Consider the following 20,304-nt stretch of genomic DNA (forward strand, 5'->3'; position numbering starts at 1 on the left):
AGGTTTGGGCAATCTGACCACTTTCAACCTGCGTTCTCAGTGGACCAATACTTGAAATACTTGTATAATGCTCATTTCATACTTGTCTGGTCATTGCCAATATGTCATCCGTTCAGGAGGTGCATGGTTTCACTCAAAGGTGAATAGTTGGGTCTGAAGGAAGGCCAGGAAGGTGTTTGGTTATAGGCAGAATCAGTAAGGTGCTAAAGTCACAGTGGGCTTATGCTGCTAAAATATATCAACTGTGGTGAATCCCTTATTGTATGGAGATTTTTAGAGGTGCTGTAGTGATGAGCTCTACTGGAGCTGCCACATGCTTCCAGATGTGATAGTTACTTCTCCAGCACTCATTCTTCTTACTTTTACAGACTGTAAGCTTCATTATTTTGTAATGACTAGCTTATGAATAATTAAAATCACAGTTGTCTCAGCCCAAACATAAAGGGCTCTGTACATACAAATCCTCAGTTAACGCGTTTCGCACCAGAACGGTGCAATGAGCTTTATCAAGACTACCATCACTGGTATTTACAAGAATACAAACATATGCATTGACACAGACAAATAGTGACTTAGATAAAAAGAAAACAGATATTTTCATATTTCAAGAACATGTGAAAGAGAAAATGGACTCACTGAGAAAGTTGTCTACATTCGTTCAGCATTTATGATATGACTGACAATATACTCATGGGATAATTTCGAGTTACAAGAACACTTTAATCAAATTTTGCTAAGTGTTTGTAAATTTATATAAAGTATCAAAAAATATGCCTCATTGAATGCTGTGCAGGTGGCACATTGATGCAATGTTCACGTGCTGTTATAATTATGTACAGAGTCATATTATTCTGTCCTAAAATACCTAATAGTCATAATGTAAGTTGAGAAACAAAAGGATGAAGGTCTATTTAATTCCAGGGTTAAAATATTTAAGGTAGTCTTAACTTATAAAACATTAGGCAAAAAAACACAAGCTACGGCTGACCATAAGTTAAGCACTTCGAATCCCAATTTTTAAGATAAAGATTCAGTTCCTGTGCACAAATCTTCCGGAGCACGCCGTAGATCGACTCCACTGTAGACCAGTTGCACTTTGCTGTTACATTTTCCCAGGACACGTTGGGGCTGTTGGATTCTCCAGAATATTGGATTCCTTCTTTTCTTTGTGCTCGTATTATGGAGCCGACACCTTGGTCACCTGCAACTTATAGTTACTCATTCTGACGTGGTGACTTTCCTGCTTTGAATTAAAAAAAAAACACAACAAAGCCATATCATATCCTAACTATTGATATACTTTCCACAGAAATACTGAATGTGAACATTTATTCATATATGCGGGACATCATTACGTTGTATCCCGTACCACGTTGTTTGTCTAACAGAATCCTGTTTTGCCTTGAAGAAGTTCCAGTGTGGAACGAAACGCGTTGGCTGTGAGTCTTTTTACAAGAAAATTAAAAGGATATATCAAAGATATTGTTTGGACCTGGACTTCTTACTGGTGCACCTTCCTCTTTTGCTTCTCTTTAACTTATAAAACAGTGAGTTATTAATTTAAGTGAAAGTGGCATTGTCCACGATTAACTAGTAAGTCGCGTATTAGAGGACTAGTACTGTCGTCTTCGATGTATACTGGTCAGTAAAAACTGCTTTTTGTGTCCTATATCACTGTTAATTATTGGCAGGCGTCATGCTGACATTTTAAGAGAACCACTTACCAATTCTGTTTTTAACTCCATAGAACCCAATGATGCACTGTCACTCTAATTTCACAAATGATATCAGAGTCCCATAATGGCCACTGGAAATCACTATGAGGCAAAGGCAGCTCCCACCCATTTCATGGCTATTACTAATATCCAGATTTGCCATACCTAAAGAGCCTAATTTCTCCCAAGTGCTTTTTCAATTTTGGTGTAAATTTGGTGAGCATTTTTTTTAGTTTACATTTAAAACATTGGCTTATTTGGTCGGAAATCTCCTGAAGACCTCAGATGTCCATGGTCCCAAACTTTTTGTGAATTGGTGTGTGGTGTGGATGATCTCAATCTAGCATTTTGTAGTGAAGGATTGCCATTTATTTTGTCAACACCAGTTGTAGAAAGCAATTCTTTTCTAGACCAGTGATGTCCAGGGTGTAGCCACCTCGTTCACTTGCAGTGATGGAGCAACTTTAAAAGAGCTGAAAATATCTTTAATCTCGTAAAAAAAACAGGCTCATTTACCAGAAGAATTTGCAATCTCAGCCTCAAGGGTTTGACAATATATACATATTTTCATCGAAGGGGTGAGAGCACATGCAAATCCCTTAACCTGTAACCATGACTCTATCTCAGGACATAGCCTGGTTTCCTTAAAGTCTATCATTCCAAAACCAACATGACCACCACTGAATAATATTTCCATGCGTGATGTCCTGTGGTGGAGGTCTTGGGGGCATATCATCAAGCCCCGGAGATAAAATTATCGCCGCTTTAGCGTCCGTTTTCGGACGGAAAGTGGCGTTAATTTTATCGCCTAATCAGCAAGGTCACGCTATCGCATGAATCCTTGTATTATTGCCCTTTCCCCCAATGCCCATCTTTGCATCTCTAATGAGATGCAAAGTGGGCGTTCCTGCACTGACATAACTGGAGAAATGTCGCTAAGCGACATTTCTCCAATTATCAATGGGCACGCTAACCTGCAGAGCGACAAGCAAAGTAGCGATAACCTCTGTTATCGCTACTTTCCTTACGCCTGTTTCAAAACTGACTTAGCCATGATATCCTATGTAAGGTGGATATCATGGCTAAATATGCCTTGCCCTATCAGCAAGCTTTTGCCAAACCTTGTGCAATTATCGCTGTTTTTCCAGCGATAATCGCACAATTGGCAGCTTGCACTCTGAATTTTATCGCTTTGGAGATAAGCGTTGCTGATAGCTCGCTATCTCCGCGATAAAATTCAGAGTTGGCCGGCGATAATTATCCTCGCGCTAAGAGCGCTGAGCGATAATTATCGCTTGGCCTTGGTGATATGCCCCATAGTTGGTTATCCCGCCTCAACTTCTAAATTTTAAGTATCAATCAATCAGGTTTTGTAAAGCGCAGCTAATCACCCAACAGGGAATACAGGCGCTTGCAGGTTCTTAAGGCTCATTCAGGCATCCTGGTATTGAGGGCTCTTAGGAAATCCGGAACTGAGGTGCTGGTCTAGAGTTGCGTAGGGAGGCTGCACAAAAAACAGGGGAGAAAGGAAAAGAGAAAGATCACAAAAAATGAGAGGAAAGGCAGGAGAAAACATTGAGAACAAAGGAATTGCGAGGAAAAGGCACACAAAATATGGAGGAAAAAGCAAGGGTAAAGCAGTGAAAACGAGGGAAAAGCAGGAGAAAGCACACCAAAATAGGTGAAAAAGCAAGGAGAAAGCAGTGAAAACGAGGTAATTGCAAGGGCAAGGCACACAAAAAATGGAGGGAAAGCAGGGAGAAAGCAGTGAAAATGAGCGACAATCAAGGAGAAGGCACACAGAAACGGGGGTAAAAGCATCAGAAAGCAGTAAAAACAAGAGAAAAGCAAGGAGAAGGCAGTCAAAAAAACGGGGTGGGGGGGGGGGGGAAAGCAGGGAGAAGACAGGAGCAAGAGTGATGCAGCAGCAAGGTTAGAGCTGGGCCTGGGACCAGCTAGGCTGGGAACTATAGAATTGATCATGTAATTTTTCTGTTTTATTTATAACCTTGAGAAATGACTGATCTTGGTATTTAACTGTAATGTTCTTTCATGTAAATATTTTCAAAGAAAACGCACAAACACATGCCAATGTTATATATTATTATTTTCATAGTATGAAATCTAGGAGCAATTGAATATTGAATGTCTGGTTATGTGGACAATATCCATTCATTTTTATGGACTATGAGAGTTATGACAGAAGTTACACACATTATTTTCAAGTTGGAGCAAAGGCAGTCACTACAATTAAGGGGCATATGTACAAGGACTGGCGAAAACTACTGCTAACGCTAGTTAGCTGCAGTTTTCTCACCGCTGTGTACCGCTGAAAACTATCGTCTTGTTAGCGGCATATGTGCAAGACGTCGCTTCATGGCGGTAGCTTCAGGGATCAGAGGTGAAAACTGCTGCTAACATTAGCGTGATGGCGATAGGAATTCTGGCGTTAGCGGGCGGAAACCAACGAAAGGCCCATTAGCGGCAAAAAAACGCAAGTTAGTCAGCCCATCATGAGTTTTTTTGCCTCTAATGGTAAAAATAGCCTATCAGTCGACCTCCAATAGGAAACTAGGCAAAGAAAACAATGAAATGCAGAATGGAGCAGCCAGGGCCAAGTGCAGCACACATCAACAACCCCCTCAAGCCACCCAACATCCAGGATGACCTGGATGAGAGCCTGGATGCCTCGCTGTGCCTGCGTCTTTAGCCTGAATGCCTCGCTGGACCTGCGTCTTGAGCCTGGAGGCCTTGCTGGACCTGCGTCTGGAGCCTGGATGCCTTGCTGACCTGCGTCTGGAGCGCCCATACCTGGTGGTGAAATCTGGCCGGTCGCATGGAGACACATTGCCGACCTGTGTGAGAAGACCGCCTTGCGCCCCTTGGAGCTGTGAATGGTAGAGGAGATCCAGTGCACCAATGTAGGGAGTGTGCACGGAGGGGATTATCAACGGTGGGCGGCACCTCTCTGCATCACTGGCCGGATGAGATTGCTCTGGCCGGAGGCTGTGGAGGGTGAGGCCCCTGAGCTGCATCAAACTTTTGTTGCGAGAGCACTGCAAGTTCACGCCTAAGGGGGTCCTGCTGCATCAATTGCATCGACAGGTTCACCAGCGGACTTGGCGGCGACTGCTGTACCCATGCTTGTGCAATCACACCTGGCTGAGGCTCCTGCTGGCTAATTCACAGATTTGGAGAGAGTTTAGCGGACTGCGCCACGCTGTCAATGTCCAGGTAAGGAGAAGGTGGGACACGTAGCGGAGGAGGCCCGGGGGACAAGTCGCCCAGGCCTAGCACCTGTAGATGATGCACCCCCAGTGTCAGCTCATCCGCTATGGCGGAAGAGCGTCGCCCCACTGCTTTCAAGCAGTGCAAGAAGAGGAACAATCATCACATGATGATAACTTCCTGATGTAATTGTGCCTTGCTTCCTTTGTGGGTGAGACGGTGGGTAGGGCTGCTCCACTCACGGAGCAGGTCAGGGGCAGAGTGGCATGCCCACTCAAGTGCGCAGTTACTGTTTGGTTGGCCCGCTCAGGCCACACAAACCAGTCATGCGCACTGTCCTGTTTGCAATGCAGCCTGCATTACAGCCTGCATGGAGAACATGCCCACACATCCAGCCCCTGGCTGAATGCCTCATACCGGCGCCAATGACCAATCCCAACGCCGCATATGCAGCGTTGTAATTTGGTTAGGGATGGGAGCCTGGCTGCCTACTTCCTGTTCCTGGAAGCAGACTCAGGAGTGCAGGAGCAACGAAGACACAGGACCCGGCCACGAGGTAAGATTTCTCACATTTAAATATTTACAACACTCGCTCACCCTCCCCCGCGTCCACGCCCAATCCAGTGTTCTTTCCAGCATTTCCCACCTCCCAGCTGTCCAGTCCCCCCCGCAGCACTTCTTAATGGCGGCTGCTGTGCGGCCATGGGCAGCGGGTGCACCACCGGTGTGCCAAAGGTATATATGGAGTTACGACGCATACCATTTTATCGCATTCCATTACAATGCATACTAATACTAGGCATATTACAACAGTAGGGAAGGTGTTGGATTGCAGGAATGTAAACATTACTATTCCCACTTCAGTGAGTGCAACCCTAAAACTAACCCTTGCGCCCCAAAGCAATCCCTGAATGCTAAAATTCACATTTGAGCCCCCAAAACACACCCTAAAAATCATATTTTACCCAAATGCACACCCCAATTTTCATATTTGACCTAAATGCACACCCCAATTTTCAAATTTGACTCCAAAACACACCACAAATTTAAAATGTTACCCCTTAATACACCCCACATTTCATCTCTGGCACCCGAAAACCATACCCACCCTAAAAATTAAAAATACCCCAATACTGACCTGACCATGCGTTGTAATGGAATGCGATGTACGGGCACCTGCGTTGTTGGATTTGCGTTGTAAAGGCATTACAATGTAATGCCTGTGTTGTAATGGACGTCTCCCGTGCCAAAGGCAAGCCATAGGCAAGCCCGTCTGCATCCGTCTGCCCCTGGACGGCACTCAGCACCAAGGACCCTTCCTCTCGGACACTCCACCCCTACGGCGCCAGCACCCTCCTCGCCATCAACCCTGGGCGCCACATCGTCTGCCAGGGCCAACATCGGCTCCGGACCGGACATCGCCATCGCTATCGCTGAAGGGTACTGAATCATCCGCAGGGACCACCCCGACCGTCCAGGAGGAGGCATTGCCATCACCTACAGAAGCACACTCCAACTGAACACACACTCTAATGACCCAATGCTGACCATGGAACACCTTAACTTCCAGATCTGGACCAACCCCAACCCCATCCTCTGCGGCACCCTCATCGGCAGACCCCCTGGGCGATGGACACCCATTATCCGATACCATTGTAGACCAAGCTCTCCCATCCACTGACAACATCCTACTCGGCAAACTCAAGTTCCACCTGGCCAACCCCAGTGACCAGAACACCACCCCCTCCTGGGGTAGCTCCCCAACATTAGACTCAAGCAGCTAGTCACAACAGCAAGCCACATAGCAGGACACACGGTCGAGCACGTCTCTGCCGCCAGAGGGACCTTCAATGACAGCCACACCACCGGACTTTCCTGGACCGACCATCATTGTATACATCACGTCTTCAGCATGCCCACCATACACAACCGCCATCATCGCCCTCCTCGCAGCTGGATCAAGGCCATCAAAGTACGTCTCGTCAACTCCCTCAGCAATACCACTCCGCCAATGCTTACAGATGATGACACCGCAGTGCGCAACCACCACTGATGAATCTCCAACTGCGCCGACACCCGGGCACCCCTCAAGAACGGCACTGCGTCAGTGCCTTACGCCTGCATGATGGCAGGCGTAAGGGTGACGCAGTGTCACAGGGATAGGCTGGCCCCATGCATTGCTGAAGTTGCGTCATGGTTGTGACACGACTACAGCAATGCATGACCTTAGCGAAGACAGATACGTCAGGATTAGAGACATATCTGTCATTACTTGCGTCATGGAGCGCTGTCTAGTGAATACAGCGCATCTGTGGTGGCGCAAGAAGGGGGTAGTGAAAAGTATTGCAACGCTGTCTTGTCTGCAACACATTTCATGAGAAAGGCCCAGGAATGCGCACTATCTTATTGATGGTGCACAGTCCTGCCCTGTAGTTATGTCGCAGGGCAGCGCAGCAACATTGCTTGCAGCTCAGGACCAGCAACAAAACCTGCTGAAATGAGGCCCCAAGGGTTATCTCCATTTTTAAGGCCAGCTATTTTCTGGTCTTAAAAACTGCCTATAACTGAAGTTAGAGGCAGTATTTTTGGTCCTCCAAACTTAAATAATCCCCTTCTAAAGATCGCGAAGTGGGGTTAGCGGACGTTTTTGCACGGTAATGCCTCCCTTGGATGTCATTATCGCTAACAGAAGTGGCGATCTTTATAATGGACGTTTTCGACGGAAAACTGCATCTAACAGAGGTTAGCGACAGCTTGTACATATAGCCGTAAAAATATCACTGCATTAGCGGCGGAAAAGTGCCGCTAACGCGGTGTTAACTCCTTGTACATATGCCCCTAAGTTTATTACACAAAACTTTTACCCAGCAGCCCTTTATGTCAAGGGCAATCACTTAAGTATTTTCCAAGGTCAACATTTTTTGCAGGGTTGAAATACACTGAGATTAAATATACGAAAACTGAAAATAGTGATAAAAATAAAAAGGATTAAAAAAATGTCTATGACTATGGGGGATGCTCAGTTGAGTAGTGTGAAGTAGGGAAGAAAGGAGGGCCTCGGGATTTTGGCAACTCTGCAAAGGCTTCAATTAATGCATAAGCCACCTTCTACTCCATAATTTGCAGACTTAAAAAAATATATATATTTGTATCTCAAATGGATGAAAAGATGCTCAAAGGTGTGTGGTAAAGGGGCTATGTGGCGCCAGAAAATGTACAACCGTTACCTGCTCACTTTTCCTCTTGTGATTGTTGATTTGACAGTTGTACAGTAAGTAAGAGCTGCTGGGGTGTATTTTTAGATGCAATATTTCTGTATCGAATGGGAAAGAGGATTATTCAGAACAAGGAATCCAGGAAACTAAAACTTTACATACTCAACATCATTCAAATGAGGACATAAGAGTTCTTCATAGCTTGCCACAAACATGTTTTGTTTAAAAATGTATGCAAATTCATTCATGTTTTCATCATAGACTGCACTTAGAGATATTTCGAGAGGTCAAAATGAGTTCAGTGGAATCTCAACCAATCGTCATCTATTTTTGAAGTCTTGAATAGTGAGTCTGCCTGCAGGGCATGTTCATGTAAATATGTATTATACAATACTGCTCTGCAGGGCCTTTTCTTATCAGAAAGAGGGTTTCCAGAAGCCCTAAAGAGTAAGCAAATAATCAAGCCTAAAAGTAAAGAAAAGTTTTTAAAACGTAACTTTTTATTACAAGCAGCTGACATGCATAGGCTCGTGCACGCCGTCCTGAAATTATTTTACTCTAGTAGGTAGAAAAGACAGGGTTAATGAAGTGGTATGTGGTGCCACTTTCATTGCCTGGCTGGAAGGTGTCATCAGAGTCAAATTAGCTCAGTGGATCTTATTTTGTAAGGCTGGATTGGCTATATAGAACAAAGGGAAGGCTCTCGACAGGCTGAAACCAGTGGGATGCTTGGGACAGGTTGTGCTCTCCTGCTCCCCAAGGGGCATATTTACAAGCTGGCGATAAAAAATTATCGCCGCTTTTGCGGCCGTTTTCAGCCGAAAAGCAGCAATAATTTTATCGCCTAATTAGCGAGGCCACGCTAACGCGTGAAACCTTGCTTTAGCGTCGGGATTCCTAACGCCCAGCTTTGCATCTCTAATGAGATGCAAAGTGGGCGTTCCTGACCTAACATGACAGTTAGTGACATTTCTCCTATCATCAAGCCCCACGCTATGAAGCATAGCGTCAGGAAAAGTAGCGATAACCCCTGTTATCGCTACTTTCCTTACGCCTGCTTCAGGACTGACTTAGCCATGATATCCTAAGGAAGGAGGATATCATGGCTAGGTTTGTGAGTCCCTATCAGCATGCTAACGCCACACTACATGAGATTATCGCTGGGTTTCCAGCGATAATCTCACGTTAGGCAGTTAGCGTGAGGATTTTTATCGCTGAGGAGATAAGCGTTGCTAATAGCACGCTATCTCAGCGATAAAAATCCACGTTACCCGGCGATAATTATCCTAGCGCTAAGTGCGCTTAGCGATAATTATCGCCGGTTGTTGCTGATATGCCCCCAAGTTTCTCTGCATGGGTAGCTTGCTTCTCCAATATGCATGTTGTTTTGTGTGCATGGTTACATACAGTCGTGTTGAGCGATGTGTAGACTGAGCCTGAAGATGTGTTATCACCACCAGTAACTCTGCCTGTTTGTAGGTCAATGTGTGCCACTATGTTTTGGGTGATTTACATGTATGTGTGTTGTTTCTATACAAGGAAGTACGTGTGTTTGTGCTTGTGGCTCTGTGCACACCTTTTTGCATTCTTACATTTTGAGTTTTGTCTGCACAGCGCTTGTTTTTAGTATAAACTTAAAAGGGGCTTACATCCCGCCCCCTCTCTGTCTGACTTTTCATTGGTTCCTGTGTGTGCCACATACTTTTCCTCCATTTCTATTGGCCGTTGCACATTTATCTGCATTTACTCTTGCTTGTTCCTTGTCTGCTTCTCTTAGCAATTTCTCATAGCCAAAATACTGTTAACATCTGCTTTGGTAGAACAATTTTTTCATAATGTTTTTCCTCTTTCGTCTGGCAGCAGATTTCTATAGCAACTTATTACCCGGAGAGATTAAGTGATTTGTCCAGAATCACAGGATGTTGCGGTGCCGAGACTCAAACGGGGATCCCCATTTCTCGAGTCACCAGTTCTGGCTGTTGCGCCACATCCTCTCCACTCCTGTGTTATTTGTTGCAGAGCTCCTTCCTTCATCCCGGACGATGATTGATGAAAACAGCATTTTATTCATCACATGGTCAAAGCCGATGCATTGCCAATGTGTGTCTGACTTGATGTGCTGCCATATTGAACACTATGATGTGGGAGATTGCTGAACAGCACAAGTTCTTAAGTTCTTTTGTGTTGATCACTAAATATAACAGCAAATGGTTAATTCCAATTAACACCTCTGATCTTTTATAAAGGCCACAACAGTGTGGCACAAAAAGTGCCCTAGTGGCAGATAGGTCAGCTGCTATATGTGGACATCTGTAAGGTTTATCATCCACATAAGCAAGCTTAAAAGCCTGGCCTTTGGACTGTATTTACAGTCCTGAAAGGCTGTAGCAAATTATACAGCCAGTAAATGTCAAAATACGTTTTTAACATTTAGAAAAGCCCAATTTTTACATGAACTAAGCCACCCGTAAATAGTGACATAGAGCCTAAAAAGCCTGGGTACATAATATATAAAAGGTAAGACATGCCCAGTATTTAGACAGGTCTGTCCCTACAGTGACTGTATTAAAAGTGCTACTTCACTGCACAAGTTCCAGTCGCCTTTCCCTGTTGTAAATACTGCTGAAAAATTAAAGTTAGATATGGGAAGGTTTAAGAAATTTATCAGCATTCTGTTCACATACTTGCGAAAAGCCTAATTCATGGATGGTCCGAGTCTTTGATAAATATGGCCCAGAATTTAAAAAAAATAAAACTATATATCTCTGGCTACACCCTGGATAGGGCCTCCAGTTTCAAGTCAAGTCAAATAAACTTTATTCAGCCAAATTTGACCATAGTAGCACATTTACACAGCCCAAGAGTTAAGAGGATAAAAACTATACAGTCCATGATAAAAGACAGGTCTAAAAATTCATATAAAATAACCTTGTATTGGGGCGGAGCCAAGCTGCCTAACATGGCGGACGCTTGCTGAATGAGCTCCTCGGGCACAACATAATCCTGCTTCAATCCTACCTGGAAGCGACTCCTATAGGCTGCTCGTGCAGAGCCCCCGGTTCTTACGGGGCCCCGGGGTGTCTCTGGGCGGTTTCTGGAGCTGCCGGTCACCACCGGACGGTCCCCTGCTCCCTCCGGGCTGGCAGGTGTGTCATGGCCCGCTGCTTCAGGAGCGTGGCAAACGATGCCGAGGCTGCGCAAGACTCGTCTGGAGGTCTCCCCTACCCGCCAGCGACATTGCAGTGCCAAGGCCGACGTCTTGAATCGCAGAATACCTGTGGGGCTGAATTTTGCTAGCTGACGTCAGCGGTGCCAGGAGTGGGCTACAGCCCACGAAGAGGAGCGAGCCGGAGCCTGGTGTGCCAGATACTCAGCGCAAGGTGCAGTGGTACTCCACAGATCGAGGATTGTAAACCTCCGGAGGTGGCCAGAAGACGCTGGAGATCACGTGGCAGTGGTGAGGTAAGGTGCCCATTAGTGGGAGGGGGGCGTGCTCCCAGTTGAAGAGTGGTTTGGACTAGTGTCCGGTGCGGCCTCTGGCTGGGTAGGAGGCCCTCCCTCCATCCTTCACTTGTAATACAGCCTGGGGCAGACCACAGGTCCAGGCCCCCTCCGGGTGCCAGGTAGTATTTCCCCGACCCAGAGACCTGCCGGACCAAATCTGGGGTATAGCTGGGACTGCATGGGGAACTTCATTTGGACACCTGAATAGCTATACCTAGTTGGTGAGCCCGGGAGCAGATGACATCCATTGATAAGAGAGCCTGCCTGGCAGTGTCAGGGTAGATGACATCATGGGCTGGATGAGGTGGCTGGAGACAGGGGCCCGAGATTTCAGGCGGACCAGGCCTAGTTGGCCATACCTGTGGCCTTGCCCCCTCCCCCTAATGCATAGGTAGCTGGCGGAGCAGTCTGGGTGCGACTAGAGTGTTGTAGTTCTGTAAAGCGCATTTGAGCCAGATCGCAGCCCCTTAGAACGCAGCCTATGCAGCAAGTTTAAAGATAAGGCCCCCGGGCCTGGCCCTAAACAAAGCACCTTGGACAGATATGCAGCCACTGCAGTGCCCCCCACTGAGGGTGCTGAGGTTGCACCCGGCTCGCCGGACAACACAGCTCTTCTACAGGCCATTACCCAATCCAGGCAGGCACTGGAGGTCCAGGTCAGAGCGGTGTGGACGGAGGTGTCCCTCCTGCGCTAAGACCTGCACAAGAGTCTTGGGAGTTGAAGATGCAGCTACCACATTACAACGGAAAGTTACTTCTCTAGAACAGCTCATCAGAGGTCTTGCCCTGAGAGTGGAGGATGCTAAGGGGCGAGCCAGGTGAAATAACCTACCCTTCGTGGGTTTCCCAGAAAATTGCACAGGCGATGATGTTGGAAAGTTCTTTACACAATGGCTTACCTCATGGCTCCCCAGCGATGATGTGTCATCGTGCTTCCTGCTGGAATGGGCACACAGGGTACTACAACAGAAACCATTGCCCGTGGCGCGTCCTCGACTCATGATTGCATGAGTTTTAAACTTCAGAGATCGCGACATGATTTTGCAACAAGCCAGGCTTCAAACCGAATTGAAGTATGAGTCCCATAGGATCATGATATTCCTGGACTATAAAAAGACGGTGCAACAACAGCGTTAATCCTTCACCGATGCCAAGGCGCGTCTTCGGGGCCTCAAGATCCCGTACATGCTCCTTTATCCGGCACGCCTGAGCGACCAGGACACAAAGAAAACTGAAAGAAAAAAAACACCATAAATCCAGATCCTCATGGCAATCCATTGGAGAGACGTTCTCCTGCCCCCGTTGGAGGTGGGTAGCCAGGCTCTCCGCAACAGATACTTCTGCAGTGTGTAGGTATTAGGGTGGGATGGGTGGGGGCTGGGTTGTTCCTTCAAGTTCTAGCTTGTTTCGTTTTGCTCTCTGCTGCTGGCCTAGCATGTATGTCCTTATGATTACCCTGCCCCAATCACTGGTACCCTTGGCTATGTATCCCGTGACACAATGGCAGCAGAACCCTTAAGACAGTCCCCCACGCAGGTATATGTAGTGAGCTGGAATACGAGGGCCTTGTTTGATAAAATTAAACAGGGTGCGGTCCTTCGACAGGCAAAACACATGGGTGCTGATATTCTTCTTCTAGAGGAGACACATATGCTAGGCACAAAATCTTTATATCTGGCTCGGCATGGCTATGTACACACCTTCCATGCAGGGTTCACTCGGGGCTTTAGGGGGGTTGCCATCTTGATTCCCCGCCGAGTGGCATTTACTCTGATTCAAAAATGGGCTGATGGGTACGGCCGATACATTTTCGTGCATGGTACGATAGCGGGCGAACCCATAGTACTTGGCAGTATATATGCTCCTCCGCTCTTCGGCCAGAACTTCTTGGACCGCCTAGTTGAGATCTGGGGCTCCCTACCCGACGGCCTCTCAGTTATTGGAGGCGATTGGAATGATTAAATGTCTCTGGGTGTAGATAGGGGCACGCAGAGGGGAGAGGGATGGGACCCCTTGCTTCGAAGTTGCAGACCCTGGTGGACATGGTGGGATGAATCGATACATGGCGGTTACATCACTCCACTGAGACTAGCTTCACATATTTTACACACACCTACACCTCCTACTCTAGGCTTGATTACATATTTATATCTCACGCCCATGCCCACAAGGCACCAACCGCCGAGATCCTCCCCAAAGGTTTGTCGGATCATTCCCCGGTGGCCATGCATCTTTTAATAGGCCCGCATAGGCCCCCCTTTCGCTGGCGACTCTCGATCTGGCACCTTCTGAACCTGACTTATCGTGCCCATATCCATAACATGCTATCGGAGTACATTCAACACAATAAAGACTCGGTGTCCTTGGCTTGCACCTTCTGGGAGGCAATGAAGCCAACGTTGCAGGGGTGGATACCAGCTTTTGTGCTGCGGAATGTAGACGGCAAAGGCAATTGCTTATTCAGCTAGGGCACAAATTATGTCGCTAGAATGTCAGTCTCGAGACAGGGATGGGGCGGGAGTGTGACGTCAATTGTGCCTGGTGCAGCAGTAATAGCAGGGAGAGCTGATGGATGAGGCCCATTGCGCATGGTTGGCAACACAAAGTAGGATCTATCAGTGTGGGGACAAATTTAGTAAACTCCTGTATAAACTACGTCAGCATGTGCTCTCCTCCCATGCCTCCATAACCCTGATTGCTACCTGTTAACTAATACCGTTGAATTGGCAAATGGCTTTGCGGACTACTATCGCTCCCTATATTCTGCCCTGGAGTTTCTCGAGACCGCAGTGATTGACCCCCAGGGCTCTCTCAGAGGAGGCTAGGAGTTCACTAGAGGTTCCCCTGTCTCTGGAAGAAATGATCACTGCATTAGCAGATTTACACTCAGGTAAAGCACTCAGCCCCAATGGCCTTCCTTGCGAGTTTTACAAGGCCTATATAGCCCTGCTGGGGCCCCACTATCTCGCAGCTATACTGGAAGCAGCGCAGTCCAAGCGCATGCACCCAGACTGGCAACATGCTGAAATTGTAGTGTTTCACAAACCAGGGCGTCCTCTGGAACTTCATGCCTCCTATAGGCCAATTTCTCTCTTCAATGTTGAGGCTAAGCTGTTGGCTGAGGCGCTCACGACCTGATTGCTGGCGCATTTCCCGGACCTAATTCACCTGGACCAAGTGGGCTTTATGCCCCGACGGGCCACGTGACACAACATACGCTGGGTGCATAATGCGATAGCAGCGGTGGATCACCTGCATTGCCCAGCAGCCCTCTTATTAGCCGACATCAACAGGGATTTTGATTCCGTTAGTTGGTCTCATCTCTTTATCCTGTTGGAGCGCCTCAACTTTGGCCCACAATTCATATCATATATACAAATGTTCTATCATGGCCTAACAGCGTCGGTGCGCATACCCAGTAGGGTTTCAGCATCATTTCCGATTAGTCGGGGTACTAGACAAGGGTGTCCACACTCACCTATGTTGTTTGTGCTAGCCATTGAACCGCTTGCGGCATGGGCCCACATAGATGCCCAGATCCGGGGCTTTGAATGGTCCACTGGGCTGTCTGATCGGCTCGCCCTATATGCCGATGATGTCCTATTCTTCATGACTGACCTGCACAGGTCTGCCCCCCGCATCCTGCAAATTATGCGAATATTCGGGGAGACCTCGGGCCTCTTTCTGAATGTAAACAAATCCATATTATGGCCACTTCGTGGGTCCCCAGATGATTACAGATGTGCCACTGACCTGTCCCAGACTAAGGATGGTATACAATACCTAGGTGTATATCTCATGGACAGGTCAGAGGTTTCCTGGATACACAACATAGATAGGGTCCTGGCTCAGATCAAGACGGAGCTGAAGTCCTGGGTGGGGCTGCCCTTGTCCTACTGGGTTATTTAGCAATATTTAAGATGATCTCTCTCACTAAGCTCCTGTACCAAATGCAGAATCATCCATATCCCATCCCACAGGTGTGGTTTAGACAGATTAATACGATGCTGAACAAGTTCCTGTGGTGGGGGGGGTTAGGTTGGCACTACGTACTTGTTTCCTTTCCACATACTGTGGGGGCATGGCCGCTGCCATTGTACAATCATACTATGCAGCCTCCCACCTGCAGGTCCTTAATGATTGGTGGAACGGCCCGGGGAACGATCCGGCATACAATCTAGAGAGATGGCTACTAGGGGACATCTCATTGTATAAATATCTATATGGCAGTGCCGCTACAGCGAAACATGTGTTTTCAATTATCGCGCCCGTGTCTGGGCACGATAATTGAAACCACATGGCCTTTGGTGCGCGTAATAGACACCAATAGGCCATGGGCGGAGCAATGCGCCCGCCTTTGGCCTATTGCGTGCTCTCTTAGTAAAAAAACATGCAAGCAAAGGCCAATAGCGTGCCACCAAAGGAAAAGCACACGCACAAGCGTGTGCAATTCCTAGGTACATTTTCAGACCCCCTACAAGAGGTCTCTCGCTGTGCGAGCAGTGCTACGCACTGCAACGCAGGCGCGAGACCTAAAAAGGTAGTACATTTATTGGTGTGTTTTGCAATAATCAATACAACAGTGTCTCATGGTTTGCCATCAGTGGTGGGGCCTACTTCGCGATATTATCTACCTAGATAGCCATGGCTCATATACTTACCTAATGAATAAGCCTCTTTGCATAGAATCACACCAACATAAGTACTCTACCTAGGGGGACTATATGAACGAGAAAGTAAATGTATAGATAAAGAACTACACTGGCACAATCTAATCATTGATCTTATACCTGTCTATGTATGTCTGTCACTACGCTGAAAAATCGTTTTAATTATTCAAATCACTGTTATTATACATGCACCTATGCCAACCTATAGCGATAATACTCACGATAAGAGTAATGCGCACCAGGCCCTCCAACGGTTGACCTGGACAATATAACCTACCTAGTAAAGATACTAACATTAGTATACTTTTGTCCTATACTTTTTTTCTTTTTAGAAACGCTACTTCCTTCTACAGAATTAGCGGCACTAGTTAATTCAAGCCGCCACTGATACTAAAATTTAACTCCCTTTGGTCCTGAAGAAGGGCTTTGGATCTCCCTCTGAGGCCACATACAGCGCGAAACATGTTGACCGTTATATATGTTCATTAGGGACATATATCCAGCTACAGAGGGACATAATATCCCCTAGAGCAGCACCACACAGTTTGTTTTAACAATGACAGAGGGATCACCCTAATAAATAGTGCTCACTCTCCCTCCAGTAATTTTTTAACACACCACTTTAGACTTCACTGCCACTTACACCCACGCACCCAAACGGCTTCTCATCAAAAGATCTCTGATAAAGAGACCCTTCGGGGTACCCGTAGGGCATTGCAGCGCCGGCCCGACGAGGAGCAAAGCCCAAATGATGAAGCATGACATCCTTCGGGTGTGTGAGGGCATTAAGATGAGGACACACAGCCCCCCACAGATAGGATAGCACACAACAAAAGTCTCCTCCTCTGCAAGTGACTCCCTTTATGTACTAGTCACTTCAGTGGAGCAAGGGTCACTGGACCTAATAATCAGCTCCTAGTGTCTCCCAAATTGGCTTGCATTGCTACACATCACGGAGGACAATGGGGACAACAGATATAAACGCCACCTACCGTTCTTGGGCCTGACCTTGGCCAAGCGCGACATAGCCCGTGCATGGAAGGCCCAGTCATCCTCCTTATTGGGGGTCTGCAAGCAAGGTCTGGACTTCTGCATGGGACTAGAGGAACCGAAATTTAGGGCCCGGAGGTGCCCCCATAAGCATACACGTATAAGGCAACGATGGGCAAATTATAGGGGTATTGTCTTGACACGGCCGACTGCACCGACTGCGCTCTTGGATCAGGAGGTGCTGTCTCGTGTATAGCCTACGTTGAGTACCAGTGTACATGGAGTTGATGAAACAGAAGAGGGGGGGAGGGTATCCAAGGACATGAACATACTAACCTAGATTGTATCCTCTTTGCTTTGCAACGGCAACATGTTCTTTTTCTTTAGTTGGTTCCTTTAAGTTTCCTTCTTTTCGGTGGTTCACTTGATGGATATATGAGAATGTGACTCTTTTATGCACGTCATATTGTTTCCTATGCGTATACTTACAATGGCTCTTCGTGCTTAATGTTGGCTGTTGTGAACCGAAATGAGAAAACTAATAACGTTTGTTTATTAAAAAAAGAAATAACCTTGTTGGGTGTTCAGGGCCCTATTATATATGAATACCCTAGACAAAGCTAAAGTATTACAATTTCATAAGCATTCTTAAAGTGCATTTAATACAGTACTATCACATAATTAAATAAGAATGGCCGCTAAACATAGCCATTCTACTACCAGTTCTGTGGATGATCAAATGTTTTCCTACGCCGTAAGGTCCCTGCTAGAAAAATTCCCACCCCAAAACATATCAAAGGTGAAGACAACATTTTCAAATATATCAGAGCAGGACTCACTTGTGCAAAATTACAATGTTTTAAGAGAGGTAGAATATATTTTATCCGAAGGTCATTATAAAATCCACAAAAAAACATAAAATGTAAAAGGTCTTGATCCGAGAAATCATCATAGGTGCAAGGCTTTAAGGCCCCTGGCTTAGAAAAGCCATTGGGGACCATGAGACACCAGTGAATACAATTAAACCTAAATCTAATTAAAAGAAAGAGGTGGTGTAAATTTTTTATGTAAGACCAAAATCGTTGTTCTAGGGACCCGGGTCTCAATATTATATATTGTCTTATCGTGGTTTTTTTTATTCACTATTTTCCCTTTCTGTCATCCTCCTGTCTGAAAATTGGTTTTTAATGGCTTTCAGCTCTCCAGAATACATCTGTCTTGGGTGTGTAAAGAGATCAGGATGCCCTATATTCACTAGCTGCTGAGAAATATAATCCAGCCAAGGAACATCAGCAGACCTATCCAGCCTCATACAATCTCCTAAAACAAGTTGATTCAGGGTAGGGTTGGTGCTAGACCATACTTTTAACCACCATATTAAGGGGGCCACTGCTATCGGATTGGAAATGTAACCCAGCCCTAGTCCTTCGTGCACCATAAAAGATGGTGTGCTCGGGGGAACATCTAAAAGTTTCCGCAAATACTTATTTTCGGCCACTTGCATATCGTCAGCCTCCTTATAGTCCCATACTTCGCTGCCATGTGTGGCCATTGGTAAACATTTCTCATTAAAGACCTTCAAAAGTGGACGCAAAGCTTTGCTCCCCAGTCTCCTAGCAAAGTCAATAGTTGCTCCTGCTGCTCAAGACAGGGTGTTTTTCTTAAGTGTTCATTGCGCCACCCATGACCCCTTTTCGTCAACAAAATGCCCAAATACGGAAATGTAGCGCCATTTGTCAATTCTCCACCTTTAAATATAAATTACCTGTGGACATTATATGAGATTTAGAGAAGCTAATGGATAGCTCAAGTGAAATCATAAAATCAATAAAGGTATTTACAAGTCGTTTCAGTCCCATTGGTGTCCTTGCTATTAAAACAGCATCATCTGCGTATAAAAGAGCAGGTATACGTTTAGAACCTGCTCTATGGATGTCCTTACTAGCAGTTGCCAGGACGGCCCCTAGATTGTTAATGTATAGGGTAAATAAGAAAGGGGCCAAAATACATCCCTGTCTCATCCCTCTCTTTACATCCCAGGATTTCGTAAGGGAGCCATTTTCATTGAATCTGACAGAGGCAGTCAAATTTAGGTGGGACAAGGGTAAGAAAGCCACCAGATCTGCATCCATTCCAATTTCCAATACTAGGGGCCATAATTTTGACCTATTCACTCGGTCAAAAGCAGACGTTAAGTCTACGAATGCCATGTAAATACGACCCTTTTTGGCAAGTGTATATTTGCTGATCATCATGAGCAAATTTATGCATTGGTCCACAGTCTCCGTGCCTTTTCTAAGGCCATATTGCAGGTCCGAAAATACATTGGTAGCATCTAACCATATTCTTAAGAGATCTAAAATCACCTTTCCCATGATTTTGGCGGCTGAATCTAGCGATGAAATCGGGGGATAGCAAGCCGGGTCAACCCCAGCGCCCTTTTTAAAAATGGGTAAAATAACTGCTGTGGACCATGATGGCGGAAAACCACCTATTGTAGCTGCGTTAAAGACCTTAGTTAAAATCTGTGCCAATGTCCTTGGATCTGCCTTATGAAGACCTGCAGGCACCCTATCAGGTCCAGGGGCTTTTCGACCTGCGGTGGCCATGATTGCTCTCTGAACCTCGGCTACTCTAAAACTTCGCGGGCACGCCTCTATGCGGAGTTCCCAGGGAATAACATGTTTCTCTAGGTCCACTTCTTTGTAAATCTGCTCAAAATGACTAACCCGTCTTTCGGTGGGGATGACACAATCTGTTCTCGCCGAGTGCTGGTCTGAAAAGAAAGGACATTTGCAATTTTCCAAACTTTTGAGCTGTTACACAGAACGCTGACCTGATGTAAATCCAGCCAGGCCTGTTCCCGTTTCTGTATCTCATCTTTACTTTGATTTAGAGCTAATGTATAAGTTTTCCTACAAACCTTAATCATTTCTACGTTCTTGGGCTTATGTTTTAGAGCAATCATAAGAACCTTATGGG

General features: G+C 46.2%; 1 protein-coding gene and 1 long non-coding RNA gene across 9 annotated transcripts in view; one reads left to right on the plus strand and one right to left on the minus strand.

Annotated features, from left to right (window-relative positions):
- The window catches only part of LOC146772931 (SLAM family member 9-like), a 369,703-nt gene that overhangs the window by 249,844 nt on the left and 99,555 nt on the right, over positions 1-20,304 (plus strand). The window lies entirely within an intron of this gene.
- Positions 1-20,304, minus strand: part of LOC146772932 (uncharacterized) — a 141,650-nt gene that overhangs the window by 934 nt on the left and 120,412 nt on the right. The gene's annotated exons all lie outside the window — the stretch shown is intronic.

This window comes from Triturus cristatus, chromosome 12 (assembly GCF_964204655.1).
Source record: "Triturus cristatus chromosome 12, aTriCri1.1, whole genome shotgun sequence".
Lineage (NCBI taxonomy): Eukaryota > Metazoa > Chordata > Amphibia > Caudata > Salamandridae > Triturus > Triturus cristatus.